The 25188-nt window shown below is 34.0% G+C and overlaps 1 pseudogene; it reads right to left on the bottom strand.

Moving 5' to 3' along the window:
* Positions 1-13173: 13173 nt before the first annotated feature.
* LOC114035984 overlaps positions 13174-25188 on the bottom strand; it is a 15380-nt pseudogene continuing 3365 nt past the window's right edge.

Below are 25188 nucleotides of genomic sequence, written 5' to 3'. Positions count from 1 at the left end.
AGAAAGAAAGAAGATGCTCCTCCTTCTTATATTTGTGAGAACATTTTTTTTTAATCCAAGTACAAGACTATAAGTACTGGTAGAATCTGAACAAAGCCCAAAAGAAATATCATTTTATGGAAAATGATTATCTTTCCTTGGAATGCTTTGTTGAATTCCTTACTATTACATTTTTCTAGTTAACTATTCTAGTAACATTTTTTTAAAGAAAAAGAATATTAAGTAAGTCTGGAATGACCTCTTATTGTTGAAAGATCTCTGTGTCTTTGGTTATCACTGCTCCCCTTTTTTGATGCTCACAAAGCAATCACTTTAATAATAAGTTTTAGAGTTTTCCCAGAAATGAAAGTCAAATTCCCTGGACTTCTGTTTGCAAAATCCTTTTCCAATGATCAGTGAATTGGCACACTACTTGAGCAACTAAAATATAGCAGCAGTGACTTCTCACTACAAATAAAAACAAGATGAAATTAAAATGCAATTAAATGAAGAGTCTACTAACAGGTTCTCCTCAGAAGATCAATTACAGTGTTGGCAGAGTTTGATTTCTCATGAAAACAAAAATGGAAGGAAATATCATTGGTTGGGAGACATCTTGCAGTTTAAAAAACATTTTTATTAAGAAAACATATCACATTTTCATAGTTACATGTTTAGCTGAAAGATACATTTACAGAATTATACAGTGTTGATTATTTATAATTTTTAAAGTATTTGACTCAGAAGTTTGATGACTCTTCTCCAATAAGAAGCCTCTCATGCATGTATTAAAATCACAAAATATTCCTGGAGAAATACTACCATAGAGACAATTCTGTTCAACAATCCCCCGAATACTAACCAATTTTTCTGATTATCATTTAAAGCCCTTCACAATCTGACTTCAACCTACCACTCCAGAATTGTTATAAATTATTCCTCTTATCATGAATTCTAACCTACAGACCAACTAGCCTACTTGCTGTTTACTGCTTGTATATGCCATTTCATTTCCTATCTTTGGGCCTTTTCACAGGCTCTCCTCTTTGCCTAGAAGGTATTCTTTCTTTGCTTATGTTCCAAAATCCCTAGACCCCTTTAAAGTTCAAGTCAAGTGATAATTACTACATGAGGCCTTTATTGGTCATCTACTTCCTGAACCCTTCCCCCAAATTACTAGCCTTTGACATTGGCTTTACCTTCTCTATATTTTGTAGATATATAAATGTGTATATGTTGTTTCACTTAATAAAAGGCAAGCTCATTGAAGACAGGGATGATTATTTTCTTGTGTTTATATTTTAAATGACTATCAAAGAGCCTGACTACATAATGATATAAGGAGTCAAAAATATTAAACAAGGATTCATAAATAGCAGAATCACTGAATCTCAAAGTGAAAGGAGTCTTTGGGATCATATTGTGCAACCTGCTCTGAAACCCCAGAGTCAATACATTCTCCCTTGACTTCATAGTCTCCTCCTCCTCATCACCAGGATTTCTTTAATGCTTTAAGATTTGTAAAGAGGTTTACAATCATTATCTCAATTTTTAATCCTCACAAAAACTTTGTGAGGTCAGTGTTATTAATTCCATTTTTTACAGATGAGGTAAATATACAAATATATCTTTTTGTCCTCACTCTAACTCTGAAAGAGTTATTATTATGCATCTCTTTCCAGATGAGAAAACTGAGGTACTTTGCAAATATATCTCGTTTGATCTTCAATAACTCTGGGATTTAGATTCTAATATTACCCTCATTTTATAATTGAGGATGCTGAAACAGAGTTTAAGTGACTTGACCAGGATGACCCAGTGAGTAAGTATATGAGACTGGATTTGTCCTTAGCTTTACTTAAGTCCCAGAACTCTACCCATTATGTCACCTCATGGATCAGCACATAGTATCCCTTCTCTTAGTCTTGTTTCTTTCTTTCATTATTTTTCTTATCCCCTTCTACCACTGAAATTTTGTTTTTACCATAAACTCATTGTGGTGCAATAAGATTGAATTTTATTGCTCCCCTCAGCAATTCCAAAGAGTCTAAGAGGGCAACAACTGAAGGATCAGGAGTCAGGGTCTATCCAAAGATTCTGCTTAATAGTTCTGAAATAGTCAAAGGTCTAGTGGGCACAATGACTAGTTAGTTACTAAAGAGGGAGACTATGAAGACAATATTAGTTTTAAAATCAATTGAAGACAGAGCAGGAAGATGAACAGGAGATGAACAGAGCATGAGAAAATGTGGAGGTATTAAGGGAGCAGAGGTCTTAATCGAGGCAAAGGTTTAATGTAATTTAAAGAATGGGAGAAGTGTGTGTCATTCCTCTCCCCTATGTACTTCTAGATTGTGTGTGTGTGTATATATAATGTATGTATATGTGTATATATATATATATATACATATATATGTGTGTGTATGAGAGCAATATAATTTTCCCTATATATATAGCAAATCATAGTGCCTTACAGATAGTAGCAACTTATAGAAATAATTATTGAATGCAACTCATCTGAAATAAATTAAATTAGATGGTTGCAGGAGCAAGGTCCTGGAGGACACATAAGGACATAGGGTTAAAGGCAATAGCAGTGTGATTGCATAGCAAAGATATGGATTACCTCTTCCTCTGAGAGAAGAGGGGAAGAGAAGAGATTGGGAAAAGTTGCAGATACAATGCCTTCTTTGTAGACAATATTTCTTTTTTTTGTGCTAATCATATCTTGAAGACACCAAATAAATTGATGATATAAGGGTGATTATTTTCAGGAGAGTGATGTAAATATTGCATCAAAAGTTATTCAAATACCAAACTATAAGGTAGAAATTTGAAAAAGAAGTCACTCAGCTTTATAGTATGAAGTAGTAAAAAAATACACTATAATATATTATGAGAAAGGTCAAGTGGATTTTCTCTAGATGGTATAGCCATTATCTGTTATTATTTGCATAGATTTATAATGACTACTGGGATAAGGCTAAAGCATTATTTTTCCTTTAACCATAGCATCTCCCTTTTTTTCAATTTGAGGAAGTTGAGGTATTTTTTAGATGTATCTCAGTCAGGGGATATTATAAGCTTTAAAAATTAAAATTGACTTCTAACCATAAATGAAGTGAGACTTGAATGGAGGTGCCCTAGGAAGAAAACAGAGGACAAGGGAGTTACACAGAGAAAGAAAGAAAGAAAGAAAGAAAGAAAGAAAGAAAGAAAGAAAGAATGTAGTTGAGAAAAGTCAGTCAAACATTTATTAAGTGTCCACCATCAATCAAGAAATACTTATTAAATAGCTACTATGTTCCAGGAACTATGTTAGAGCTGGAGATACAAAAAGAGGCCAAAGATATCCCCTGCCTTCAAGGAACTCATAATCTAAGAATTTAAAAAAAATGGTAGTTAATAGAGTTCTAAGCAGAGTTAAAGGAATAAGCCTGATTTCAGTCTATGCTTTTCTACTTTCTAGGGTATTCTGACTTTGGGATAAAGCTCATTGATTCAATTGAAAGAATTTATTTAAAAAAACACTGAGAGCTTTACAGCTATTGTCTTGAGAAGTCTGCTATAGTGAATGCTATAGCAGGCTTCATAGATACCTGTAAAGAATGCTGATTGAGAGTATCTGTATGTAGTCTTTCCTGCAGGGGAAAAGCTTGCTAATAAATGCACCTCCAGTAAATGAAAGTCTCAGTCCCAGATGATTCCAAAGGTAGGATCTCACCTGGCTTCTATAGCTAGACTCAAAGAAGGCAGCTGAAAGTATAGGTTAAAAGAGCAGATTAAAGAGCCGTAACCTCTCTACTGCAGGGGGAAAGCCTATTAAACACAGGACTGCAATCCCCTGTTTTCATAACTTAATGGAAAGGTTGAAAGATCTAGTGCGAGAGTTGAAACAATGCCCTCCATAGTAGAAACTATACAGGGTATTTTGCAATCATGAGGAAGAAAAATTTGATCACATTTAGAGCAGAAGGTGGTACTTAATAATATTAAAAATAAAAGAATACTTGGAGGAGAGTAGCAGAGGAAAATGCTTGACAGAGAGCCTCTGAGATAATCACTGTCATGGATCAGTATTCCCAGAGTAGTGTGGGGATATTAGTAGGTGTTTTATTCACTTTAGCAGCATTAGAAAATATGCCTCATTGCATATTCTTCACATGGTCTCTGTAGGTGTTTTGAGATTGTTATTCTTTGTTGGTCATTTTTTACCAGGTAATTTTTTTTCAGTTGCAACCCTTTCACCCAGATGCCCCATGTGCAGATGTTAAGACAATATTCCTATGAAATTCACTTTTGCCACTGAATGTATATTTGGGGAAAAATAAGTTCAGGTGTATAGGATATTAAGAAAAAATGGTCTGTGGTAGGTGTTCTTAACCTTTGCTTTATGTCATGATCCTTTTTGACTATTGAAACCTATGGGCCTCTTCTTAGAAAATACTTTTAACTAAATAAAATAAAATACATAGGAAAAAGAAAATGGTTTCATTGAAATACTTAAAATACAAAAAAAAAATTAACAGGCTTATAAACCCCTCGTCTATGGTTTCTTTATTTACATTGATATTTAAGTAAATAATTTTATTATAAACTAAGTATGTAATGTCTAATAGACTGATAAAAAGTAAAAACCCATCAGTGGAGGTTCTTTAGTCATGATTTGGAGAAGATTATGAAGAATAAATTATTTAATACCTAGAGTTCTTAAAATAAGCTAGAGATTCCAGGCATCAGAAGATACCTTTCTTTGCCTACTTGCTAACTGAGACTTCTAGAAGGATAATGTAGAGGCAGTCTCTAGAACAAGACACTGAGACAGTATCTGCCTTCTGAAGTTCATTAACCAGCCTGTTAATGTATCACGTGTGATGATCTGGTGATCATCCACGTAAAAAATGTTATATCTATAGAAATCAAGGGAATGAACATTGTTACTTAGGAGACTTGAGTGAATGGCATAATTATGGCTTCCTACCTTCTACCATCTCTTGTAAATCTGAGACCAATTCCTCCTAACTGTAAAGGCCTTTTAGATGTGCAAGTTTCCATTATGACAACACTGTCACAAAAGAACATTCATCTCAAGCACAAGATGAGAAAGGTAGATTTTGGAAAATTTAGACTAACATAACCAGCCATGACTTATTCAAGTATTCATGTTCAGGAGAGTTTTGTTGTACATATTTGACATTTCATTTAGCAAATGTATTCTAAATTATATGGAATGATGAATCTTTTTAGGTCATGATGTTAGAAAATAACTTAAATTCCTGCAGGATTGAGATGAAGAACATTATCAATTTTGATGAGATTATATTATACTATCATATGATATCAGCCTAAGACATGGGAAGAGAAAAGACTGGTCATGTTCAAATTTGTGCAAAGAGATTGAAATGAACTTCTGACTTAAAGGTTCTAGGTCCCATTTAAGGCCTCATAATTGTTAGATAACGGCTTTGAAAGCCATGTGGTAATTTTCCTAATACTCATGCCAATGCAATGCAAGTGCTTTTGGGAGTAGAACACATATTGTTTACACAAAAAAGTGTCAGATATTAGAGGAGATTTAAGGGAACTACTATCAAATTTCCTCCATCTTCTTGGGCCAAATAATTTCCTATCAATGTATTTTTGTGAGGTGAGGATGGCGGTTTCTTTAAGAGATTGTAATTTTTAAATCTTTATTTTTACCGAGTGATTTTTTTTTTTGCGTTTTTCATTTATGGCTTTTCTGGATTTGTTTATTCTATCCTTAGTACCAGTATTTCATGTAATCTCCAGTTAAATCTTCTAATATTTGACAATAATGAGGAACTGGAATAATTTAGTCTTCTCCACTGAAATTGAGGCCAATTGGTAGGTACTACCTCAGGTCCTACTCTTTTATCCTCAAATTTTATCAGCATCATCACTTTCTCTTTTCCTCCTCTCCCCACATTATAAGGAAAAACACATTCTTATTCCAAATTAAGACAAATTAGCTCTCTATTCTACCATATAATCAATTGTATAGAACTTGTTTTCTTTAAATAACCATATTCTGTCTTAGGTTAGTTGTTCATTTGATACTTCTTCAATATTTCAAACACTTACGACTTCAGTGAATTGGGTATGCCATCCACTATAACAATTTATACCTCTTCAGGCCAAAAAAATAGTCATGAATCTACAGTCGAATTCATGGTGGGTGTCTATGAACTTAAAATGGCTGGTCCTTGTACCACAGGCATATAGTAAGTCATAAGTTGAAATGAAAACCTTTCTTGATAGCTAAATGGTGTCATAGTTTATGCTCTGCTACATAGCTTTTGAGAATATAATGTCACCTCAGTGTCATAGTAGGCCATCAGAATAGAAATTTAATGGAGAGCTCATTTGATGCATATGAAAAAAAACCCACACCCCCAACCAAATTTGAAAGCATACAACAAACAGAAATAGAGGAGAAAATACATGTAATTAAAAATAAAGAGATAAGATTTCCTGCTGCCAGTAGGTTAGGGAGAAATATAAACTAAAAAAAAGACAAAACTGCCACCCCATGTTTGGAAGAGCTCTGGACTCCAACATAAGAGAAAGGAATGTTAATCGTTAGCCAAAAGAGTGTGAGACCTTGGAAAAATATGGAATCCCTATGTGCCTTTGTTTCTGTTTTTCTGCAATATGACACTAGTCTCTGCCCTTCTTGTCTTGCCAGACTGTTGTGATGATCAGTGAAATAATACAATCTACTTCAAAAGCCTAAAGAAATATCTATCTATCTATCTATAGACAATGATTATTGAAACTGAGGGAAAATGCTTGGTTAAAAATGAAATAGGGTTAAATTGTATGGGATAACAAAATGCATTTCAGTTCCCTGAAAAGTAATTAATTAATACATTGAAAAACATTTGTTGATCACTTAATAGTTTGCTTTCTCAGACTAATTTTGTTCATTGTAAAATTGTGAATATCTGTATTGTGAAAACACATTTTGCTTCAAATCCAAACCTCTATTCAAACATAATCCAGTATACCTGATTGTTATATGACCAGTGTAACCTTTAGACTGCTGAAAAAAGAATCTACATTTTGGGATTGGGCAGATCAAATTGCAGTCATATGTGAGCAGAATGTTTGCTAGTCCTACACTTATTCAGCTTACTTGTCAGCATTTGAAAGTCATTTACAGTCATCATCATGTATTTCACTAATACATTGCTCTTTTTCACAGTTTCTATCAAAACATTCAATTTGCTTTCCATGGTTATGTAACTCCTTTAAAAACTCTAAAACTACAAACTTAGATTTTTTGCCTTTTTTGTCTCTATCATACCTACCTTGTTTATCATAGGCAGACAAGTTCATTTTTTACTAGAGCATTTATCCTAGTTAGGGAAAGATAAAAAAAACGATTAATCCAAAAACCAAGTAGATGCATGAAAGAAAAAGACATTCTAGCTGTTTACTAAGAGTTTGCTCCACTGTATGCTGTTTAAAAAGACTTAAGAGACATAATTTCTGGTAATTTAATTATTTCATTAATAATGCCAGCATTTTAATTTTAAAAAAAGTGTCATTTGGCTATCTCTCTCTTTGACAAAAGACCCCTCATGATGGTGACTTACAGTTTATATGAACTTTGAAGAGTAGTTGTTCCTGAGAGTACCAGTTAGTTCTGATTGGTAAACAATTAATGAAGAATGAATATTACAATGAGGAGCAAGTCTATATTACAGTGAGGGTCTTGGGGTATGTGACTTGAATCACTCAAATTTTACTCAGAGAGACTGATAAATTTCCATGTCACTTGTCTGACAAAAGAGAGGATCAACATTTTGTTAGGCTTGTTTGAGTAAACACAATGAGTAGAAAAGTACCCATTAGCCCAAACTTAGAATTTCTTTAACTGTGTTTGATTAGGTCTCAGGCATCCTGGATGGGTTAGTGTTCAAGAAAGACTTCCCACACTGGTTGATTACTGGATGAGGAAATAGAAAAGGGGAAAAAAACTTGATCCTAACACAATAATTATTAATACAAGAGAGAAGCAATCATTTCTCACAACTGACATAGTCCATCCATTTGCTATATCTATATGTATATATTTTTATACACACATATGCAAATATTCATTTTTCTATATCTTTGAAAAGTAACATAGGATTATAACATATAGTTCTCCAATTGATTTAAACATATCAGTCATAATTCTAATTGTAATTGTATTTATCTCTAATGTATCATAATTTATTACTTTTAATCATGCATAATGAATATTATGTGAATAATTAGTTCACAAGTGAATTAAAAGAAGAGAATTTTCTTTACTGTTTAACCAATTCATTTGTTTCACCTGATTCTCTTTCCTTTTTTCTTTTTATTTAGGATTTATTTTTCCTCCATTACATGTAAGAAAACTATCATTTTAAAAATTTTAAGTTGAAATTCTTTCCCTTCCTCCCTCCCTAGCCCCCCTCATTGAGAAGGAAAGCAATTCAATATTGGTTGTACATGTGTAGTCATGCAAAACGTTTCTATAATAATCATGTTGTGAAAGAAAACATAGATAAAGAAACTTTCAGAAAGAAGAAAGTAAAAAATGTATGCTTCAGTCTGTATCCAGAAACCATCACTTCTTTGTCTGGGGATGGATAGCATTTTTCATCATAAGTCCTTGAGAGTTTTCTTGGATCATTATATTGTGAAAAATAGCTAAGTCATTCACAGCTGATCATCTTATAATATTGCTGTTAATTTGTTCACAGCATATTTCACTTTGCATCAGCTCATGCAAGTCTTTCCAAGTTTTTCTGAGAGCATGCTGCTCATCATTTCTTATAGTACAATAGTATTCTATCACATAATAAATTTGTTCAGTCATTCTACAAATGATTGGCATTCCTTCAATTTCCAGTTCTTTGCCCCCAGAAAAGAGCTGCTGTAAGTATCTTTTTGCTCAAAAAGATACTTTTACTTTTTTTTTTTTTGTCTTTTGGGGATACAGACCTAGTAGTGGTGTTGCTAAGTCAAAGAATATGCATGGTTTTATAGCCCTTTGGCCATAGTTACTAATTGCTCCACAGAATGATTAAATCAGTTCACAACTCCACCAACAATGCATTAATTAATTAATCTCATTTTTCCCACATCTCCTCCACCATCCATCATTTTCCTTTTCTCTCCTATTAGTCAATCTAATAGGTATGAGGTAGTACCTCAGAATTGTTTTAGTGTACATTTCTCCAAACAATAGAATATTTTTTAAAACAAATACATCTGTAGATAGTTTTGATTACTTCATCTGAAAACTGTTCATATCTTTTGATCATTTGTCAATTATGGAATGGCTCTTATTTTTCATAAATTTGACTCAGTTCTCTATATGTTTGAGAAATGAGGCCTTTAACAGAGAAACTTGCTTCATTTTTTTTTTCATGGTTACTATTGCTAACAATATTTCCCTCCATCCTATTCTCCCCACCCCATTTACTCTGTTATCTCTCTCCTTTCAACATGTCCTTCCTAAAAAGTGTTTTGCTTCTGACTACCCCCTCCCCTAATCTGCCCTATTATGCTCCCCTTTCACTTATCCCCTTCTCCTCCTACTTTCCTGTAGGGTAAGATGGATTTGTATACCCAATTGAGTGTATATGTTATTCACATTTTCAGCCAGTTCTGGTGAGAGTAAGGTTCATCCACTTCCCCTCAACTCCCCCCTCCTCCCATCCACTATAAAATCTTTTTTCTTGCCTCTTTTACGTGAGGTAATTTATCCCATTCTATTTATCCCTTTCCCTTTCTCTCAGCACATTCCTCTCTCACTCATTAATTTTATTTATTTTTTAGATATCACCCCTTCATATCTTACTCACACCTGTGTTCTCTGTCTATATATACTCCTTCTATATGACCTAATAATGAGAAAGTTCCTATGAGTTACAAGTATCATCTTCCCACATAGGAATGCAAACAGTTTAACCTTGTTAAAAACCCTTATGATTTTTCTTTCCTGTTTACCTTTTTATGATTCTCTGGAGTCTTGTATTTGAAATTCAAATTTCCTATTCAGCTTTGGTTTTTTTCATCAAAAATGCTTGAAAATACTCTATCTCATTGAATGTCCTTTTTTACCCTGAAGGCTTATACTTTTTGCTAGGTAGGTAATTCTTGGTTATAATCCTAGCTCCTCTGCCTTCCAAAATATCATATTACAAGCCCTCCAATTTTTTTTTTATTTTTTAAATTAATTTATTTATTTTTAGTTTTCAACATTCACTTCCACAAGATTTTGAGTTCCAAATTTTCTCCCCATCTTGTCCTTCTCCCCATCCCAAGATGGCATGCATTCTGAATACCCCTAATTTGCCTTCCCTTCTATTTCTCCCCATGCTTCTCTTTTCTCCTTCCCCTTCAATTTTCCTGTAGGGCAGGATAGATTTTTATACCCCATTTCCTGTATATCTTATTTCGCAATTGCATGTGAAAACACTGTTTTTAACTTTTTGTTTTTAAAATTTGGGGTTCCAAATTTTGTCACATCCTCCCTCCCCACCTACCCTCATTGAGAAAGCAAGTAACTCAATACAGGTTATACATGTGTAGTCATGCAAAACACTTCCATAGTAGTCATGTTGTGAAAAACTAAGTATATTTCCCTTCATCCTATCCCACCCCACATTTATTCCATGCTCTCTATTGACCCTGTCCCTCCTTAGAAGTGTTTGCTTCTGATGGCCCCTTCCCCTAATCTGCCCTCCCCACTATCATCCCCATGCTCTCTTGTCCTCTTCCGCCTCTATTTTCTATAGGGTAAGATGGATTTCCATACCCAATTGAGTGTGTAAGTTATTCCCTCCTCAAGCCAAATCCTATGAGAGTAAGATTCACTCAATCCCTCTCACCTTTCCCCTGTAACCCCTCCACTGTAAAAGCCTTTTCTTGTCTGTTTTGCGTGAGATAATTTACCCCATTCTACATTTCCCTTTTTTCTTCTCCCAGTATAATTCTCTCTCACCCCTTAATTTTATTCTCCAGATATCACCCCTTCATCTTCAACTTACCCTGTGCCCCCTATTTATCTATTTATCTATCTATCTATCTATCTATCTATCTATCTATCTATCTATCTATCTACACATACATATATATTTTTTCCCTCCAACTACTCTAATACTGACAAAGGACTCATGAGTTACAAATATCATCTTTCCATGCAGAATGTAAATAGTTCAACTTTAATAAGTCTCTTATGATTTCTCTTTCCTGTTTACCTCTTCATTTTTCTCTTGAGTCTTGTATTTGAAAGTCAAATTTTCTATTCAGCTCTGGTCTTTTCATCAAGAATGCTTGAAAGTCCTCTATTTCACTGAATGGCCATTTTTGCCCTGGAAGGATTAAGCTCAGTTTTGCTGGGTAAGTGATTTTTGGTTGTAATCCTATCTCCTTTGCCCTCTGGAATATTATATTCCAAACCCTGTGGTCCCTTAATGTAGAAACTGCTAATTCTTGTGTTATCCTGATTGTGTTTCTACAATACTTGAATTATTTCTTTCTAGCTGCTAGCAATATTTTCTCCTTGACCTGGGAACTCTGGAATTTGGCTACGCTATTCCTAGGAGTTTTCCTTTGGGGATCTTTTTCAGGAGGAGATGGGTGGATTCTTTCCATTTCTATTTTGCCCTATGGTTCTTAAATATCAAGGCAGTTTTCCCTGATAATTTCTTGAAAGATGATGTCTAGGCTCTTTTCTTTGATCATGGCTTTCAGATATTCCAATAATTTTTTAATTATCTCTCCTGTATTTATTTTCCAGGTCAGTTGTTTTTCCAATGAGATATTTCACATTGTTTTCTATTTTTTCATTCTTTAGATTTGTTTTACAGAGTCTTGATTTCTCATAAAGTCACTAGCTTCCAATTGCTCCATTCTAATTTTTAAGGAAGTATTTTCTTCAGTAAGCTTTTGGACTTCCTTTTCCATTTGGTCAATTTTGCTTTTCAAGGCATTCTTCTCCTCATTGGCTTTTTGGATCTCTTCTGCCATTTGGGTTAGTCTATTTTTTAAGGTGTTATTTTCTTCAGTATTTTTTAAAGTCTCCTTTAGCAAGCTGTTGACTTGTTTTTCATGATTTTTTTGCATCACTCTCAGTTTTTCCTCTACTTCTCTTACTTGCTTCTAAGAATCCTTTTTGAGCCCTGGGACCAATTCATATTTTTCTCGGAGGCTTTGGATTTAGGAGCTTTGCCTGTGTTGTCTTCTTCTGATTGTATGTTTTGATCTTCTTTGTTACCAAAGAAAGATTCTATGGTCTGATTCTTTTAGTTTTGCTTGCTCATGATCCTAGCCAATTACTTGAGGTATAAACTCTTTATTAAGGTAGGAGTCTGCTTCCAGTGTGGAGAATGTACTGTCCCAAGCTTCAGGGGTTTTGTGCAGTTGTTTTCAGAGATACTTCTAAGGACCTGATAATTTACAGTTCTTCCAAGGTGCTATCATCAAGGACGAAGTGTTACTCCTTTCCTGGCCTGTGCTCCAGTGTATGAGTGACCAGAAGCACTCTTTTCTGTCTTAGAACTGTGAGGAAAATTCTCTCTCCATAGCCACTACAAGCTCCACCACTCTAGTGCTCCTCCTCACCCAGGACCACCATTCAGAACTGTGACCCAGATCTAAGCATGGGCAAAGCAAGAGAGTGCTGCACCAGCAAAGAGATCCCTGCAATCCCCATCTGATCAGCCACTGGATTCCTCCTTAGTCTGTGGGCCTGAAGCTTAGGAAGCAACCACCGCCCTGGGCCATGCTCAGAACTGGGGCTGAGACCTAAATTCTCTCTCACCACCCACACAGATTTTTCCTACTGACCTTCTAAGTAGTGTTTAGAGTTCATGAGTTGAGAAGTCTGGAAACCACCACAGCTGCCCATGATTCAGTCCTCTGAGGCCTGCTCCAGGTTTGCTTAGGCCTGCATGCCCACACTAAACTGCGTTCCTCTCCTAGCCCAGCTCAATAGACCTTTCTAATCAACCATCCAGGTTGTCTTGGGCTGGAAATTTGCTTCATCCTGTCTTTTTGTAGAATTTGTCTATAATATTCCTGGTAATTTTTATTTGGGGATCTCTTTCAGAAAGTGATCATTGGAGCTACCCTGAATATAGTACTGTCTTTTCTTCTCATTTGCTAAGTATAAAAGGAGTCTTCCAGTCACTCTGGAAGGGTGATGTTCTTCCTCTGCCATTGCAGAAAAGGTGAAATGAGGGTACATGACAGATAAAGCACATGTGTATACTTAGGTATTTTTTTTTGTGTGTATGTGTGGTGTATGTAAGTAGCAGTCCATTATCTAATTTAAAAGGTGCACCCGAGTGTGCTTCTGCAGTTCATTGCTCCTCTAGTAGCACATAATGCAGAGTTCTGTCCTCCCTTAAGAAATGAAACTTAAACTGAAGGGAGTGAAGAAATGTTTATTTGCAGTTCTTTCAAAAAGCAGGTGTATGGTAACCCATAGGGACACACAATGTATAGAAGCAAGAGCAAGCTTTATGTGATTAGTTTCATCTTACTCCTCCCTCCTGAGGCAAGATTGGTCCAGACTCTTCAAGTTTATATGCTTCCTGATACTCACACTTCATTTTACTTCTTAACATGTTGCCCTTCCTGTTAACATATGAAATGTGCCTGGTTTTGTGCTATTGCTTCCCCCGTGGAGAAGTTAATATTCATAAAGTCAATTAAGCATGCTCAGTAGTTAGGATTCAGTGACCAGGCCATGAACACTTGAGTTCAATCTGTTATGCACATTCCCAAACCCTCTTGTTCCCTAAAACTAGGGGGCCCTAACCAATAATCTTGCAAAACAGGATATGCTTGTCTGTTAACACAGCATTGTTTAATAAATTCCTTATTTGGCAATATCTGTGGAAGCAGAACTCAGTGCTATGTATCCCTTATCTTACACAAAATAATCAGTTTAGGAAACTCCTTCTAATCCTGATATGCAAACTTTATGCCCTTGTGGTGTATAGGAGTTTGGAATCACAGTCCAGACACCTGATTGATTCCCCCTTGTGTTATCCTCCTACTCAGTGTCTTTGAAGTTACACAGCAAAAACAATCAGATATAAACACAGAGGCTAACTCATTTGACTAAACATAGCATAGTATGCCAGAACAACAGTTCTCTTTGTGTGGATGTTCCTTGGTACCACAGCCACAGTGTCCTCACACTTTTAAGAAATTTTAACCCAGGGCTACAGGGTGAAGCCAAAGGAAAAACAAGAGGAATGTATGGAGAAACTTCTGGGAGCTAAGATGGTAGAATAAGAGTAGATCATGGTACCTCTTCCACGTTTGTCTCTGAACACCCAGAAAATAATGCCCCAGAACTTATCTTGGGAAATGACTTTCTAAGTTCACATAGTTATTACACATGAACTTCTGATGACTCACAAGGTCATCTTACCTATCTTCCTGGGCAAATAGACAGGCCAATAACAGTTTTCCAAGCTAGATTCTCTGAAGCCTTAGAGTTAGTTGTGTGGACAATTACTGAGACATAACAGTCCTATGAGCCCATTCAACCACCATTCATCTCTTTCCCTTTTGTATACTAGATTACATTCAGTTGAAGAATATACCATGAAGGACACTAATTGCTTAGCCACTAATGGCAACATAACATAAGACTGAACACTTGACACTAGCTGTGTGACCCTGGGCAAGTCACTTAACCCCAATTGCCTAAAAAAATGCTTGTATGAATAAAATAGAGAAAGAGGAGATCAATGAATTGGGCAAGCTACTGACAAAGCTAGAAAAAGAATGAATTAAAAATCCCCAATTAAATACCAAATTGAAAATTCTGAAAAATAATGGAGAGATTAATAAAATTAAAATTAAAAAATATTGAACTAACAAATAAAACTGAGCTAGTTTTATGAAAAAAAAAACAATGAAATAGATAAACATCTGGTTAATTGGATTAAAAAAAAAACAAAAGAAGAAAACCAAATTGCCAAGGTCTAAAATGAAATGGGTGAATTCTCCACCAATGAAGAGGAAATTAAAACAATAGTTAGGAGCCATTTTGTCCAACTGTATGCAACTAGATCTCACAATCTAAGTGAAATGGATGAATTTTCACAAAAATAAAAATTGCCCAGAATAACAGAAGAGTAAATAAAATACTTAAATTACCCCATGAACTCCCTAAGAAAAAATCTCCAGGGCCAGATGGATTTACATGTGAATTCTACCAAACATCTGAAGAAAAATTATTTCCAATACTTCATAAACTATTTGAGAAAATAGATGAAGAAGGAGTTCTACTAAATTCTTTTTATGAATACAGTGCTGATACCTAAACTGGGAAGAGCCAAAATAGAGAAACAAATTGCAAACCAATTTCCCTAATAAATACAGATGCAAAAATTTTAAATAAAATATTATCACAGAGATTACAGCAACTTATCACCAGGTTAATACACTATGATAAGGTGGGATTTATACCAGGAATGCAGGGCTGTTCAATATTAGGAAAACTATCAGCATAACTGACTATATCAATAACAAAACTAATAGAAATCATATGATTATTCCAATAGATACAGAAAAAGCTTTTGACAAAATACAGCACACATTTCTTTTCAAAATACTAGAAAGCATAGGAATTAATGGAGTTTTACTTAAAATGATAAGTAGCACCTATCTCAAACCATCAGGAAGCATTATATGTAAAACCATCAGGAAGGATATGCTAGAAACATTTCCAATAACATCAGGGGTGAAACAAGTATACCTGTTATCACCAGTGTTATTCAATATTTTACTAGAAATATTAGCTTTAGCAAGAAGAGAAGAAAAAGAAATTGAAGGAATTAGAATAGGCAATGAAGAAATAAAACTATCATTCTTTACAGAAGACATGATAGTATACGTAGAGAATCCTAGGGAATCAAATAAAAAAAAAACTTGAAAAATTAACAACTTTAACAATGTTGCAGGATATGAAATAAACCTGCTTAAATCATTGGCATTCCTATACATTACTAACAAAGCCCAGAAGCAAGAGATAGAAAAAGAAATTCCATTTAAAATAAGTGTAGACAATATAAAGTATTTGGGATTCTACCTACCCAGATCAACCCAGGAACTATAGGAACACAATTACAAAACACTTTTCACACAAATAAAATCAGATCTACATAACTGTAAAAATAATAGCTACTCATAGGTAGGCTGGGCTAACATAATAAAAATGACAATTCTGCCTAAGTTAATTTACTTATACAGTGCTATATCAATCAAACTACCAACAAATTACTTTACAGAACTAGAAATAATAACAAAATTCATCTGGAGGAACAAAAGGTCTAAAATATCAAATGGAATTAATGAAAAGAAATGCAAAGTTAAGTGACTTAGCCATATTAGATTTAAAACTATATTATAAAGCGGCAATCACCAAAACTATTTGTCACTGGCTAAGAAACAGAGTGGATCAGTGGAATAGGTTAGATGTATAAAACTCAGTAGTCAATGACAATAGCAATCTACTGCTTGATAACCAATGACTCCAGCTTCTGGGATAGCATAAGCAAATTTTGGAGAGCAAAGAATAGTATACCTGTCAGATCTATGGAGAAGGAAATATTTATGACCAAACAAGATACAGAGAACATTATGAAATGCAAAATGGATAATTTTGATTACATTAAATTAAAATGTCTTTGCCAAAAACATGACAAAACAGGAAAATGATAAATGCTGGAGAAGATGTGTGAAAATTGGAACATTAATGTATTGTTGGTAGAGTTTTGAACTGATACAACCATTCAGGAGAACAATTTGGAATTATGCCCAAAGGGCTGTAGAATTGGGCATGCCCTTTGATCCAGCAATACTACTACTAGGTCTATATTCTAAAGAGATCATAAGAAAGGGGAAAGGACCTACAAATACAAAAATATTTCTATCAGTTCTTTTTGTGGTGGCAAATAATTGGAAATTGAAGGGATGCTCATCAACTGTGGAATGGTTGCACATGTTGTGATATATGAATGTAATGGGATACTATTGTTCCATAAGAAATGGTGAACATGGGGCAGCTAGGTGGTGCAGTGGATAGAGCACCAACCCTGAAGTCAGGAGGACCTGAGTTCAAATCCAGCCTCAGACCAAACACTTAACACTTACTAGCTGTGTGACCCTGGGCAAGTCACTTAACCCCAATAGCCTAAAAAAACAAAACAAAACAAAACAAAAAGAAATAGTGAACAGGCAGATTTCAGAAAAACCTGGGAAGACTTGAATGAACCGATACTGAGTGAAGCGAGCAGAAAGAACCAGGAGAATATTGTACACAGTAATGGGAACATTTTCCAATGACCTACTTTCTTAGACTTAGCTCTTCTCAGAAATATAATGATCTAAGACAATTCCAAAAGACTCAGGATGGAAAATGCTATCCACACCCAGAGAAAGAACTATGGGGTCTGAATGCAGATCACATCATACTATTTTCTCTTTTTTATTTCTTTCTTGTGGTTTTTCCTTTTCTGCTCTGATTCTTCTTTCATAATATGGAAATATATTTAACATGATTGTATGTGTATAGCCTATATAAAATTGCATGCCATCTTGTTGAGGGAGCAGTGAATGGAGGGGAGAAATTGTAGAACTCAAAATGTTATAAAAGTTAAGGCGGAAAAATAAAAATAAATAAATAAATATTCTTTTTTAAAAAGAAGAAGTTATTAATTTTTTGGAAGTTAAGCTTTCACAATTCTCACCACCACCTGTTTTTGTACATAGCTCCAGAGAAGAGAGGAGTTTCTTTGTCTCCCTCATTAGACTGTGAGCTTCTCAAGGGTAGGTATTGCCTTTTGCATTTTTTTAAAATCATCTATACTTAGTACAGTTCCTGGCACATAACTGATGCTTAAAAAATGCTTATTGTTTGACTTAATGGAGATAGAGAGAGTGTAACAATTGAGCCCCTGGATCAAAAAGTAGATGTTATTTTTACACATGTAAAATGTCCTACAAAAATATTTAATATCATCAGATTTTAGAGATGGATGGTACCTGAGAAAATTTCATCCCATTCCCTCATCTTACAGATGATAAAACTAAAACCCAGTGATGGCGTAACTTCCTCAAAGTCACACATATAGTAAATAATAGGGCAAGTATTTAAACCTAGGAATTCTAATTCAAAACCAGTTCTCTTTTCCAGAAGCATAATGTAACATGAAACAACAATTCCTCCTCTTACCCACTTTACTTTTTCCCTCTAAATCAGAGTCTATTTCATCTGTCAACAAATGCTGAAAAAAAATCCTAAAATCTTACAAAATATACAGGAGTTAATTTAGGGAATATACAGGAGTTAATATACAAAATATACAGGCATTAATTTAGGGAAAATTTGATTATTTATCCAATTAACACACATTTATTAAAAATATCTTCTGTGCCAGGCAATGTTCTGATTAATGGTGATAAAAATAATTTTAAAAATATGCCCTTAAGGAACTTACATTTTATTTGGGAAAATAACAAATGCATATATACATAAATCCAAAAATATGATGCCAGAGAAGTTAGGTGGCTCAGTAGATAGAAGGCTGGAACTAGTCATGAAGACCTGAATTTAAATCCAGCCTCATATACTTACTGGCTGTGTAGCACTGCAGAAGTCATTTAATCCTATTTGACTCTGTTTCCCTATCTGCAAAATAAGTTGGAGAAAGAAATGGCAAACCATTCTGGTATCTTTGCCAAGAAAACCACAAATGGGGTTATGAGGAGTCAGACACAAATAAAAAATGACACAACAACAACCAGAGATTTTAAGTTAGAGACAAGGAAGAAGGGCATTCGAGGCACAATCTACCACAAAAACACAGAAATAGAAATAGCATACAACAAAAATACATAGGCAAGTTTAGCTGGAACAATGTGTTAATGAGAATAATATGCAATAAGCTTGAGAAGGTTGTCAAGGAGTTTCTATTTTATCCTAAAGGTAATAGGGAGATAAAGGAGCTTAGTGAGAAAAGACAATGCAAGGACAATCCTGTGCTTATGGATCTCACTTTGGCTTGAGTAAATAATGACTTGGAGAGTGGAGAATTTAGAGGCAGACTGAAAGATATTCCAAAAGTCCATGTGAGAGGTGATGAGGGCCTGAACTATTGTGATAGGTCAGTTAAGAGAAGGGGACAGATGTGAGGCTCATATAGGTAAAATCAGTAAGAAATACTAACTGATGGAATATTATGAAAAGTCAAGGTGTATCCTGAAGTTGTGAACCTGGATGAGTGAATAGTGTTATTTCCTGTAAAAATAGAGAATTTTGAAATAATTTATAGGAAAAGATGATGGATAATAATTTCTGTTCTTGCTATGTTAAAATTCAAATACAATGGAACATTTAGTGGAAAATATCCTCTAGTTGGTCAGCAAATGGTAAGTGCTTTAAAAACCCTTGACTGACTGATGCAAGGACTGGTATACAGGAGAGAGAATGGGCTAGGTATATAGAAGTGAGAGTCATCTGTATCAGCATGTTAATTGAATCCATTAGACATGTCTTGCAGATTTATGGAACAAATTTGAAATGCTAGAAATACATATGTAGTAAAAATGCATGTCTAAAGAAATAATGATATAATTATCAAAATTACATAAAATGTGCTTTGGAAAAAGCTTACATTTATAAGAAGTATGGTTTCCCTTAATTTCACATGAGGAACACTGAACAAACTAGAATTGAATATCTTTTTTTTTTTTTTCTGTAAGGCATACTGAATGGCTTGCCAAAATGCTAAAATTGTTTCAAGACCTAGCCATGAACAAATTTAAAGAATCTATTGGTAAAAATTGAATCTTGTGGTGACATTAAATTGAAAGGAATCAGAAGTCTCTGTCAAATATGGGTGAAACAAAGAGTAAATTAAGTTCATTATTAAGAAAAACAATATCTGTTAAAATCAAGGTTTGGATATCAATCAATTACACTTCAAGACTTCAAACAATTCACAGATCTGCTCCCTCCCATGAAAAAGATCACATATCTTATACTTTTTAGCAGATGGTTTATTAAACTATTATGGCTAAAACAATTCATTGTCTGATGGCCAATCCTCTGGAATGGAAACAATTTCTATCTAGTCCTAGCTTCACTGATCATTACATGACAATCAATGCTGCTCCATGTACCTTGCAAACTTTGCAGATTTGAAGTACCTGCTTGAGTTGGTAATTGGTAATGCACTAGCAGAGCTTTTCCTTTATAAAAATCAATCAATTAATAAGCATTAATTAAGTTCTTTCTCTGTTCCAGGCATTATGTTAAAGTCAAATATAAGGAAAAAAACTCCTATGAATGCCTATTAAAAACATTTCCATGTTCAATGAGACTATATTGTAGTTGGGGAGGGGAGGGTTAAGGACTAATAGTAGGTCTATAACTACGTTTATGCTATATGTGTACAGAGCAAATGGAAGGTAACCCTAGAGGGGTTTTAGCACCAGTCAAACACTAGGAAATACATAAATAAGTAAATAAATCAAAATAAATAAATACACTTTGTTTCAAAGTGATTTGTTTGCATTTGAGGGTCTATTCTCTCTTTATTGAAATGTTTAAAATAGCATCTATTTCTTGTATAATCCTTAAGAAAGAGTAAATCTGTAAGTAATAATTCATTAATATATGCCTTACAAGAATGGAATTATTATGACCTCCACCTCTATGTTATTTTTTTGTTGTAAGACCAGGGCATGATTTTGTGATAAAATGTTAGAATAACAATGAGAATTTGTTATCTAGAGAGACACATCATGCAGAACTACAGATGAAATGTTGATACAGAAAAAACAAAAGTTTTTTTTTTTAATCTGGATTGTTTTAAGTACCTAACTATCTAGTGTTCAGTACAATAAAAAATGTGATTCTAGTTGTAGTGTTCACATGGATATTACCAGTAATTTTTTCAATAATCAAGCATACAGTTGTTTCTTCCCATTTCTGCTAAATTTCATTTTGGAAACCATTTATAAACTAATGCCTTCCTGTTTGGCTATAATGCTCTGACTGACAATTACTATTAGAGAAGAAGAAAAAAAAGTAGAGATAAATGAGGAGGACAAGGTGGACAGATAGAACAGTAATAAAAATAGTTTTCATTATTATCAGATGGAGGAAAGGGGAAAAATCAGAAGGACAGACTAAATAACCAAATAATTCATTGAATTGTATAGAAATACCCCTATTTCTTGCCCAACCCACCCCAGTACACAAAGTGCATAAAATAATATTTTTTTTCCTTAATACCTTTTAGTACGTGATGTCCAATGCACTTTTAATGATGATTTCTGTAATGGTTTTGATCTAAAAGTCATCACACAGAACCTGAGTGATAAAATTAAAATAACAAGATATGGAGTGAGAAGACATGGGTTTGAACCCCAAGTTTGTTTTTTGCTAGATGTGTAACCTTAGAAATGTTACTTAACTTCTTTGAGCCTCGGTGTCCTTCTTATCTCATAAATGTGATATGACAACAAAAACAATAACAACAATAATGATAATAATAATAATATTTGTATAGTGCTTACTATGTGCCAAGCACTAAACTAATGCTTTACAACTATAATCCCACTAGATCTTCACAATAACCCTAGAATGGGAGGTGTTATGATAACCCCCATTTTACAGATGAGGAAACTGAGACAAACAAAGGTTAAGTGATTTGCCTAAGATCACACAGCTTTCTGAGACAGTGTCTGAGACAGGATTTGAGCCCATGTCTTCCTGATTCTAGTGCTCTATCTGCTGCACCTACTAGAGATAATAATAATTCCTGCACAAGCTACCTCATAAGGTTATTGTAAGGAAAGTATTTTGTAAACTTTAAACACACATACACACATATATCCATGTGTATATATGCATGTATAGATGAAAATGTATGTATATATATACATATATATATATGTATGTGTATATAATTGTTGTTATGGATTGATGTTTTCATTAGAAAGATACAGGCCCTATTAATACAAATTTAACTGCATATGAAATAGGAATGGAAAGGAAAGGAAAGAATAAGCATTTATACAGCACCTACTCTGTACCAAGCACTGAGCTAAACCTCTCACCCCACCTTTTTTTTTTAAAGAAATATTATCTTATTTGATCCTCAAAATAACCCTTTAAGCTAGGGACTATTATTATACCCATTTTACATTTGAGGAAACTGAGTTAAACCCAGGTTAAGTGACTTGCTCAGGGTCACATGGTTTGGTAATATCTGAGGTCAGATTTTATTTCAGGTCTTCTTGACTTCAGGCCCAGTACTTTATGCACTGAGTCACCAGATGTCTCTAACAATGTTTTAATTCATTGACATAATACTTTGATCTGATCCAGCCCCATGATTTCTCACAATATGGAAATTCCTGGTGTGGAAATATCTGGTAAAAAATCCTCATCACTAATGCAGAGTAGAAACTTCTTGATAAGAGTTGAATGAAGACCTGAGAGGTTGCATGACTGGTGCATGACCATATAATATGTCAAAGGCAAGTTTAGAACCTATATATTTCTGTCACTAAGACTGATAACTTATTCGCTAGGTATCACTACCTTTTTCATTATTGTTTTTGTTTTATAGTTGACATTTAACAGAACCTTTGGAACCAGACAAAAGAATTTCTGAATTTAAACCTAGCCTCAGATACTTATGAGCTGCATGACCCAGAGCAAATTACTTGACGTCTGTTTGTCTGTTTTCTCATCTGTAAGAAGGAAATAATAATAGTATCTACATCCTATGGCTTTTGTGAAGGTAAAATGAGATAACATTTGTAAAATGTTTTGTGTGTATTTATGTATTATATAAATGCCATTATTATTGTTATTGTTATCATTATTTTATGAACAATGATCTAATCACCTGAACTAGTCATGATTTTATGAAAGTAATTTTACTCCTAAATAATTGTCTAATTTTTTTCGATAATGTTGAATTAAAAATAAATATTTAATAAATTAAAAATTTCTTTCACCATTTTGAACAGAGGAGAAAACCACAAAGAAATACTTACTAAGCAAATGTTTTAATGAATTGTAAGGATGCATTTTCTAATTCCAACCTGTCAAATCTGCTATTTATTTCTGATTAGCATTAGAAATTATTCATATAAACCATATCAAATGGAAATAAGATTATATAGCAATATCCATTGGCATTCTAATAAAAATCAATGCTATTGCTAAGAATTTAATAAAAAATAATAAAAAAGTCATTATAGATATAATTTATTATATAAATATTTAAATTTAATTCATTTGCACAGTTACCACCTATTAGGGCTTGAAAAAGTTTGAAATTCAATAAAGTCATCATTCAGAATATCTCATATAAAATACATTTCAGTTCTCCTTCCCCTCCCAAAGTATGTAAATTAGTTCTTTTTATACTAACTAGATATAGCCTAAATGTGGTACAGATTACATAAAAACAAAACTGGGTGACTATTCATTTGGTTCATGCTTATTTGATGAAAAAAAGAATGGAAACAACAAAAGGGTGTTCATAATTCTTATAGCTTTCTTCCTTTACATTCCCCCAGCAATGTAAAAGCATATGTCAGATCTAATCTATTGCTTTGTTTTTAGAAAAGCCACACATAGGTAAAGAGATCTGAATAGACTCTCTGTGAACTCAAGTAGAAATCTGAACAATGCATTTCCTTCTTCTGCATAATAATTATGCACAGTAGCAGCTGTCTGCTGGTGAAGCAGAAAGCAGATAGAACTTGGCCAGTCATCACAGGGTGCACCTTCACCTCTGTCAACAGCCATCTTCAAATAAGTGCTGGCAAGTCAACAGTTCATTGTCCAAAGTGACCCTGATGTGAGCCATCTCTGTTGCAAACAAATACAGTGGATAGAAAAGTCACAAGGGGTATGGAAATAAACATCACCAGCTGTCATGTCTTCAAATTTAAAATAAAACAAGCATGTCATCATCAATGCTAAACAAAACATTGAGGAAGATGCAGCCTCTATTGCTAGATTTTTAAATTCATTTTTGTTGAGGTTTTGTTGGGAATTATTAATAATATTCAAATCAATTGGTTGATAATTTAAGTTAAATGTATTCTCTCTTAACAATACACATTATCACCTATAGATATTAATTGTATATTTTAAGAAATTAATTACACCATTTATAAAAGAAAAGATAAAAAAAAATTCATTAGATTGTGAGCTCCTTAACATTAAATTCTCTTTTTTTTGCCTTTCTTTGCTACAAGTATTCAGTATAATACCTGAAATATAATAGGTGCTTAATAAATGCTTGTGGATTTGGCTTGATCAGAATATTTTATGTTCATTTATTTTATCTCCATTACTGTAGGACTCCAAAGTGGTATGAGAAGGCATCAACCAAATTCTGGTTACACATTTATCAATCTGAAACAAATTTAAGAAGTTTTATGCAATTTACTTATTTCCTTGTAATACCTCCTTGAATTTCATGAATTATCTGGAGAATGGTATTGGTCAAACATGTAATTGATGTTTTTTAAATGACTGTATGTGTGTGTACACATGCACACATGTGTATAGACAAGATGAGGTTCTTTTCCTTTTCTGTGTTACTTGGTACTTAGTCTTAGGAATATTGTTGTTGCTGTTGTTGTTCAATAATTTCAGTCATTCCTGACTCTTCATGACCTTATTTGGGATTTTCTTGACAAAGATACTAGTATGATTTGCATTTCCTTCTCTATCTCATTTTACAGATGAGGAACTGAGGCAAAGATGGGTAAGTGACTTGCCGATCACACAGCTATTAAGTGTCTAAGGTGGGATTTGAACCCGTAAAGATGAGTATTCCTGACTCCAGGGCCAGCACTCTATGGACTGGACCACCTAGCTCCCCATCTTAGGAATTACATTTTGATTTAGAAATTGAATGAAACATTGTCTTTTACTACCTTAGTATATCAAACCTCAGATTGACTTGGATCATTAATGACTCTACTGTTTCCTCTGCATAATGGTTCCAGGGGCAAAAATATTTTCTTCTATGACTTCTGAATATCTGTTTCAAGACTATTTCTCCTATCTTCCTATTTTGGTTTAAGAAGATTCAATGACTCTCTCTCTCTCTCTCTCTCTCTCTCTCTCTCTCTCTC

This window comes from Vombatus ursinus, unplaced genomic scaffold (genome assembly GCF_900497805.2).
Source record: "Vombatus ursinus unplaced genomic scaffold, bare-nosed wombat genome assembly UNPS02009573.1, whole genome shotgun sequence".
Classification (NCBI taxonomy): Eukaryota; Metazoa; Chordata; class Mammalia; order Diprotodontia; family Vombatidae; genus Vombatus; species Vombatus ursinus.
Note: the sequence above shows the minus strand (reverse complement) of the source record. Positions and strands in the feature narration are given on the sequence as shown.